An 8,181-nucleotide genomic window follows, 5' to 3' on the forward strand; every position below is an offset into this window, starting at 1 on the left:
AACTGCCCGCGCGCATACCGATCGGGATTCTTTTATCAACGTGGAAAATGAGAGAGCGAACTTTTCTCGAACAATCGAGCATCTCACCAGATAGATTAAACATATGGAATCCAGAAAAAAGAACGGCTCATTGATATATGTATTGTATTGACAAATTTTTTTTTACGAGGTTGGGTGACTTACCCAGCTAGTGGTAGCCCCCGGTCAACTTGGGCAGGGGGGAAGCCCCCGGCCTGGTTGACCTGAGCCTGCAAACATGGCCATCTACGGGAAGAACTTGCGCAGGTACTCGATGTTCCACACGTTGGGGAGCGGCTGCCCATCTTCTGCCGCCAACCGGAAGGAGCCTTCTCGCGGGACACCTATCACGGTAAAGGGGCCTTCCCACATAGGGGATAGTTTATTCCTTCCTTCGCGCGATTGGACGCGTCGGAGAACTAGATCCCCCACCTCGAGAGATCGGGCCCGGATGTGACGCTGATGGTAGCGCCGCAGGCTTTGCTGGTAGTGGGCTGCTCGGACGACGGCACGCCACTGGCGCTCTTCCAAATAGTCGGCATTGTCGTGCCTTTGCTGCTCCTGTTCGCCTTCAGAGTAGGCATGCACCCGAGGGGAGCCTAGAGTGAGCTCGGAGGGGAAAACCGCCTCAGCGCCGTACACAAGGAAGAAAGGAGTCTCCCCGGTAGCGCGACTTGGCATAGTCCGATTGGCCCATAGCACGGCAGGCAGCTCGTCGATCCACCCTTTCCCGTGCTTTGCGAGCACGTTGTAGGTCCGGGTTTTGAGCCCCTTCAGTATCTCTGTGTTAGCGCGCTCGACCTGCCCATTGCTCCGAGGATGAGCGACGGAGGCGAAGCAGAGCTTGATGCTGAGGTCTCCGTAGTAGTCCCCGAATAGGGCACTTGTGAACTGAGTGCCATTATCGGTGATGATCCGGTTCGGGACACCAAAGCGACTGGTGATACCGCGGATAAACTGGAGCGCCGTGTTCTTGGTCACTTTGACAACTGGAACCGCCTCCGGCCACTTGGTGAATTTGTCGATGGCGACGTAGAGGTACTCATAGCCCCCGAGCACTCCCTCCCGGGCACGCTTGTACGGATCCTCGGGGGACCGAGTGCTTGGGAGCTGCTGCACGCAGCCCCGAGCACTCTCTCTCGGAACTTCCTTCAATGGATCCTCGGAATACTTGGGTGCCCAAGGGGCCACCGCTCGCAGCCCCGGGCACATTTCTCCCGATACTTAGCTTTCCTGACTGTCGGGGGACTTGGATGCTCGGAGGCCACCGCATACCTCCCCGAGCACTTTCTTCCTGGTACTTAGACTTCGCAGATCATCGGGGAACTTGGGTGCTCGGGGACCACTGACTGCGGCCCCGAGCGCCCTCTCCCGGGACTTAATCTTTTTTACCCGCGGAGGAAACTCCGCGGGATGGCGCCACGTGGCGGATTTCTTGCCTGGCCTCGGGATTCGGGGACCCCCGGTTCCTGATTCACCGACAGGTGCCAATGGGTCAGACTCCCAGGTAGAGTGAATACCGATAAGTATGGTATGACTACTATCAACCTCAAACTCGTCGGATACGGAGAACAACCACTCGTGCTTGCCAAAGATTTTACTCAAGTCTTCTATGTAAAGGACATGGATCCAGTTAACAAGGAGGAACGTTATTTGGTTTTTCAAGGAAAAAGAAAGATTGTCGGTGTTAAGGATGTCGTCAACAAGGAAGACTACAATCAATTCGACAACCTGCCTCCTTTCAGAGAGAATGTCGACCTACCTCTCATTGACGACACCGAGGAACCTACCTACATACGTCGCGATCATAACGAAGCTATAATCGTTAAATGAAAGCAATTTTGACTTAATAATTAATTCATGATTAGTTGTAATTTGTATCAAGGACATGTATTAAGTAAGAATATGCTTTATTTTGTATTAAGTAAAAAGTTTACATCTATCATTTATTCTTTAATTAGTACAAATAAAGGTATTGTATGATAGTTATAGATCTAATTAAGTAAAAAACTTGAATTCTTTATAAACATGTACATTGCCTTAAGTAATGAAGATGTACTACACAAATTATAAACCTAATATAAAATAAATTACCTGGTATACAATAATTTACAAACCTAAATATACATTACATAAGTTTCTGCCAAAAAAATGATTAAGTACTACATAAATTATAGATCTACCCGTCAACCCCCGTCCCCGCCATCCCCGTCCCCGTCGACGATGCCACCTCCCCACCATCCCTGTCCCTGTCACAGAGGCCGCCTCCCTGCTATCCCTGTCCCCATCCCCGACGCCGTTGTCTGCAGAGGCCCGCTGCCTCTCCAACGCCCCATCCCCAGAGCCACCCACGGAGACGACGTCGTCCCTAGAGTTGTCTCCAAAGCAGACGCCACCCATAGAGCTGACGCCATCCTCATTGCCCACGGAGCTGACATCATCCTAAGGTTTGGTAATTAGCTTCCGTTAGTATTTTGGGTCAACTAGTTGATTCCATTTTAGAATTCTCCATCTGACCTAAGAAATGGCAACTATCTTCGATTTTAGTTGCTAGATGCCTTTGGGTCCTCCACCTTATGTGGGAATGTGCACACATATTTAGGTTGCAATGTTGTTGTTTTAGGTTGCAAATTGCGCCTTTATGTGGAAGAAAATGCTTGTAGACTAATATACTTAAGAGTTTTACAAAGTTGCTTATGGGTTTTGAGGTTTTGTTGTAGAATAAAGCTTTATTTGCATCACTGCATCTTGTTAGTTTGGGGGGATTTGGAGAAAGAAATGTAACTAGATATGTGTATTACTTGGTTTGTTACATTGTAGCAGAAAAGGAGTTCCTTTCTTGCTTAACTAAGGTGAATACCTGATAAGTGATGAGTTATCAAAGGATGAGCTTTATCTGCCTCTGTGCATTTCTTTCTGGGTGGCAATTTTATTTGTACAATTAGCTTATGCTCAAGTCACTAAGATGTTGTTTGATACCAACTGTGCAATGTGCACTTTTGCAGTTTTTGTTAGGCTAGGATGATATGGTTCTGGATTGGTATCGATTATCCAAATATGTTAGCTATTGTTTGTCTATTGTTACATGATTTATCCTGGAAATGAAATACAATGCTATGCTAAATAAAATTGTACTTTTGGATAACAGTGTGTTGCTATACTATTATTCTATTTACTTTATAAAGTTGCTTATGTTGTTTTTCTATAAGATTTGGATAAAACATGCTTCTTTTGGATGGTTGTAGAACAATGACTGATGGATGGGCGTGGACCATCAAAAAGATCGATGATATAGTTGTAGACCTAAGAAAGATAGTTAACGAAAGCTTCAATCCATGTTCAATAATTTGAGTCTCGTTTTTGGATCGATGATATAATTTTCTTAATTAAATACTTGGTCAATAATTTGAATCTTGTTTTCGGATCTCTTTCTTGCCCAGTAGTAGTTCTTGTGTTTTGGTGCAAGTTTCGTTGTTGTCCTATGTTCTGCACCGAGTTGTGATAGTGTATTGTTGCTAGTCAAGTGATCATGTGTCATGTTAGGCTAATCCCTGCACACGTGCCCCACATTTTTTTGGTTGCAGTTTGTTTAGCATAGCACTAAGTAGGGTTGTTGGATAACCCTGTTCACCATCTGCATTTGGCTGCAAGTTGTCTCTGTGCACCGCTAACAAGTATTTGCACCCAAGTTAGGTTTTTGTCCCTATTGTGGATCAAGTGAAAAAAAGAACGGAAAGCTTTTGCGCTGCGTTTATCTTTTGCGCCTAGAAATTATGTGAGTCATACCTTTCCTTCTGTTCAACAGAGTAGGACATCCATAAGATCCATCTTGGTTTGACTTTTGTTGCTGTGTTCCATAGAAACAAGCCAAAAATCAAGTTGCCTTCTAAGGCCAATTCCTACTTAGCAATGGGTGGAAGGGACCCACTTCAATGGTCATTCGATACCATAGGGATAAGTCAGGGTACACATGGACAGTGTAATACATAAGTACCGTAAAAGCAAGTTGGATTACCATAGAGAGGCAGGAGAAACGAGGCTCTCAAAATGTAGGCCATTATATCCTATGGCGCAAGAGTGACATACTGTTTGGCGAACACACAAATGAGTCTAGGTCTAGTTCGGAGTCATCAGACTCACCCAGAGAATCTCCGCCTCCTCTATCGTCGCCTCCATAGACACCCAGAAGATCTCCACCTCCTCAGCCATCACCTCCACAGCCACCCAGAAGATCTCCACCTCCACCATCGCCTCCACAGCCACCAAGAAGATCTTCAACATCATCGTTGCCACCACCTATCCCACTTCAGAAGTCGGTAGCACCTTCACAAGCTCAGAAGTTGATGTCATCTCAGAAATCGACTTCATCACAATAGCGAGTAGCATCTAAGAAGCAGCAATCAGCATCTAAGAAGTCGGTATCTCCTCTGTCTTATGATAAAACTGGTGAGAAAATCAGAAGAAAAGTGAACGCCGATGTCACTGCACACTTCAAACGTACTAAGTTAGAGAAGAGTGCTATTGATCCAGCAAGGGTAAGAAACAGTTGAGGAAGGCTTCGATTAAGAAGGTAAAAAAACAAAGAGCACTAGAACAACAGGAAGAATTAGAAAGAAATTTTCCAATTAATGCCGTAATGACAAAAGAAGCACTTTATAATGAGTCCAAGGTTGAAAAGGCACAAACTAAATGGCAATTTAAGCTTGGCGAACAACTGGTCGAGTCCCTGTTGGAGCTCACAACCCAATTGCGGAGATTCCATGTCTGGTGCTTGGAACAGTCGAAGGTCGGTAGAGAAATGTTCGTGTTATAATACAGACATTGTGATTTCCTCCACGGGGATGGCGAAGTCTGGATTCATTTTGACGAAATGTATCAACTCTACCACCAAGACGCCCTCGGCGTTCAACTCATTAGTTTGTGGACTCTGTAAGTATCTCATATGTATAATTCATAGTATAAATTTTTGTACCATTAGATTGAATGTCTTAACTTACTGTGTATTTAGAATGGTGATACATATATGCAGTCAAAAGGGCATCATTGAAGTAGGATTCCTCGACCAAGTGAAAATAAACCAGACGATAGTCGCCACCCTGCCACAAGCAACCGAGGATTATGCACTTGAATTTATTCAAACATACCAATTAAAGAAATATATATTTATACCTTACAACTTTGGGTACATGTTTCCCTCCATATTTTTACTACTCTTTTTTAGCATCATGACGTTAGGACTTAGAACTAATTACCTACGATGACATATGTGCAGATTTCAGTGGGCCCTCTTTGTCATTCAGACTGACTATAACAGTATCGTTGTCCTCGATAAAAAAAGTCCAGTAGCCGAATACTAACCCATCATAGACTTGTTACAAAGGTAAGCTAATCATTCATTAATGCTTTAGTAAACTTCAAATTAATTGAATCTAAGTCTAGTTACGGTCAATAATCACATACGTATAGGGTGTATATGCGCTACATCAAGAGGAAAGGATGTCACTATCCATTCCGGAAGGAATAGAAAATCGTAACAGAATTTCCTTGTAGGCTTTAGCCCAGGGCAACAATTTATAAGGCTACTATGTATGTGACTTTATACATGGATGGATCAAATAATTATAGTAACATTACTAAAGCTAAGGTAAGTGGTATACATATTGATGATTAATTTTTAGTTTCTACTCGTGTTCAAATAGATTGATTTCTTCAATTTTAGTAATTGCAGGACCTCGAGCTGAAAACAGGTATCCTCATCCTGCAGAGAATTAACGCAATTTAGGAACAACTCTGCAGGTTCATCAATGACCATGTCATTTCAGAGTCCAAGTGGTACTATGTTTTTAAATGGTGTTGTTCGCAAGCCACCCCTTCAATTAGCTTGTGGAGTTTGTTACTTGATTCTTCTGAAGGTAAAAAGAGTCGTTCAGGGTCTTTGGTCAACCAGAACAATTGAATGATATCGTTTCTTACCCTTTTATTACATACTTCTGTTAATTATGAACTTTTGTTGCGAACTTATATTAGTTATGGTTTCTAGTCGATGACATGTGAAATGACATGATTAGGTATGCATGAATGAGATGAGATGTGAATGAATGTGTATGTGTGTGATATTATATGTGCTGAGATAATTATACGTGTATGTGAAACTTGAATATATGTTTATTTTGTTGTATATAACATTATTTGTGTGGTTATCGTGAACGGCTAGATTCTGTATATAAGGGGAGGGGCCATCAATGTTGGCTCATAAAAAAACTCGTACTCATACAGAGACTATCAGTACCGTCTTGTACCAAAAACCAACACTAATAGTTGAGTATCAATGCTGGTTACTTATTATAAATTGATACTGATAGTGTCAGTATTATTAGTACCTGTGTTTTTTCATGAGCTAGCATTGGACACTTGTATTGCATCGATGGCCAAGTGTGATGATTTTATGATGCAGTGGTACTTGGCTTCCCTCGATTTGAAGGGTAATGGACACGGCATTGGACACTTGTATATGTTCCCTCTGATGGATAGTTAGAATTCCGCTACTATGCGAATGGTACTGACAACTTATCTTCCACTGCATCCGCCATTTGTTCGGCTCGAAGCGCCACGTCGGCCGTCGATTAGCCGCCACTAAACAACAATATCTTGAGAGTTTGAACGCTACATATCAGTTGTGAATTCCAAGGATATTCAATCAGCTGTGAGAATTTCAAGAATTTTTGGGATTTCTTGGCGGCAATAATTATTGTCCACTATGTTCTCGAAAAATAGTTAGTGTCCACTCGTGTAGGTGAAGAAAACAACGTCAAAAAAATCTTTTTGGAACCAGGAACAATATCGAGATTGCGTCGTCATAACAACCTCAAATCTTGATTACGACACTTAACTATATTAGCAAACTTTATCTCCCCAAAAAAGCACCAATCAAACTCACGTCATGCAACCAATCCAACTTCAGAACAGATCAGATCAAAACCACAGTAGCTCAGAATAAAATTCTGCCAGTTGCGTCTCACTTTCTCATTTCCATATCAACTGTAACCAACACATATTTTTTCTCCCAATAAATCCCAGCATCACCATTTCTTTTTCCTCCAACATTTTGGAAGTTCCCAAGGGGCCAAGAAAGGGGCTGCAGGTTGATAGATTTGGCTCACCTACTGCGACTGCTGAACCACGCACTGCTTCGCATTATTCGCAGCTTTTCGTTGGTGCTGGAGGCCCACCGCCCACGCGAGGAGAAGGATCCGAATCGCTTGCTACTGTAGGGCAACCGATTCTGTTCCAGGCTGGTGCATCGTGCATACTTAATTTGCCCACTGATCACCTAATCAACGTGATCGATCGATGTATCTCGTCGAGAACATATTCTTGCTAGTTCTAGCCCAGGCAGAGCTTCGCTTTATGGTCACTTCTTGTTGGCATTTGAACCAAAGTGATGTTTGATACCTTTAGGCGACACATTTCGAAACACTGGAAAATTACATGTTTCGTGATAATTAAATGGTCTCATATGTAATTTCTGCAAAACTTATATAAAAAATCTCTCCTTTACAAAACAGAGCCTTATGCCCGGTTGGGGTACGGCGATTTTATTTTCCACTGTTTGTGAGAATTGAAGCGTTTGCCACAAGCTTGACGTGAAATTCCGTTGTTTCAAACGGAGCCTTAAATGAAAAAAAAAATGAAAAAAAAAACGCGTGCGATTTAGTTCACTCATGGCGCCATTTAAACTTTATCATTTTTATCTGCTTCCTCTTATCTTGTACTCTAGAGTGCAGCATGGGTTGTGGTGTGTTTTCTGGAGTGTGCTCTGTTATCTTGTCTTTTCTGCACCAAGTAGACCATGTGAAGTTCCTTGAGCAAACCGTAGGAGAATAATTTGCCTACATGACACTAGCCGTCGAGTTTCTGACAGTAGTATGCATTGGCGCATTGGAGATACTGCTAGTAAATATATATATATATGTATATATATATATATGTATGTATATATATATATATACACACACTAAGTAGTACCTTATCTGTGTCTTCCAATTTGCAAAATAGACAAATAAAATGATGCACTTCTTTTCCCCGTCCTCATTGCATGTGACATGCTCTGGAAACTTGTGCTCATGTCGCGTTTGCAACCAACGCATGCATCATGCATGTTCT

This window comes from Phragmites australis, chromosome 10 (assembly GCF_958298935.1).
Source record: "Phragmites australis chromosome 10, lpPhrAust1.1, whole genome shotgun sequence".
NCBI classification, from domain to species: Eukaryota; Viridiplantae; Streptophyta; class Magnoliopsida; order Poales; family Poaceae; genus Phragmites; species Phragmites australis.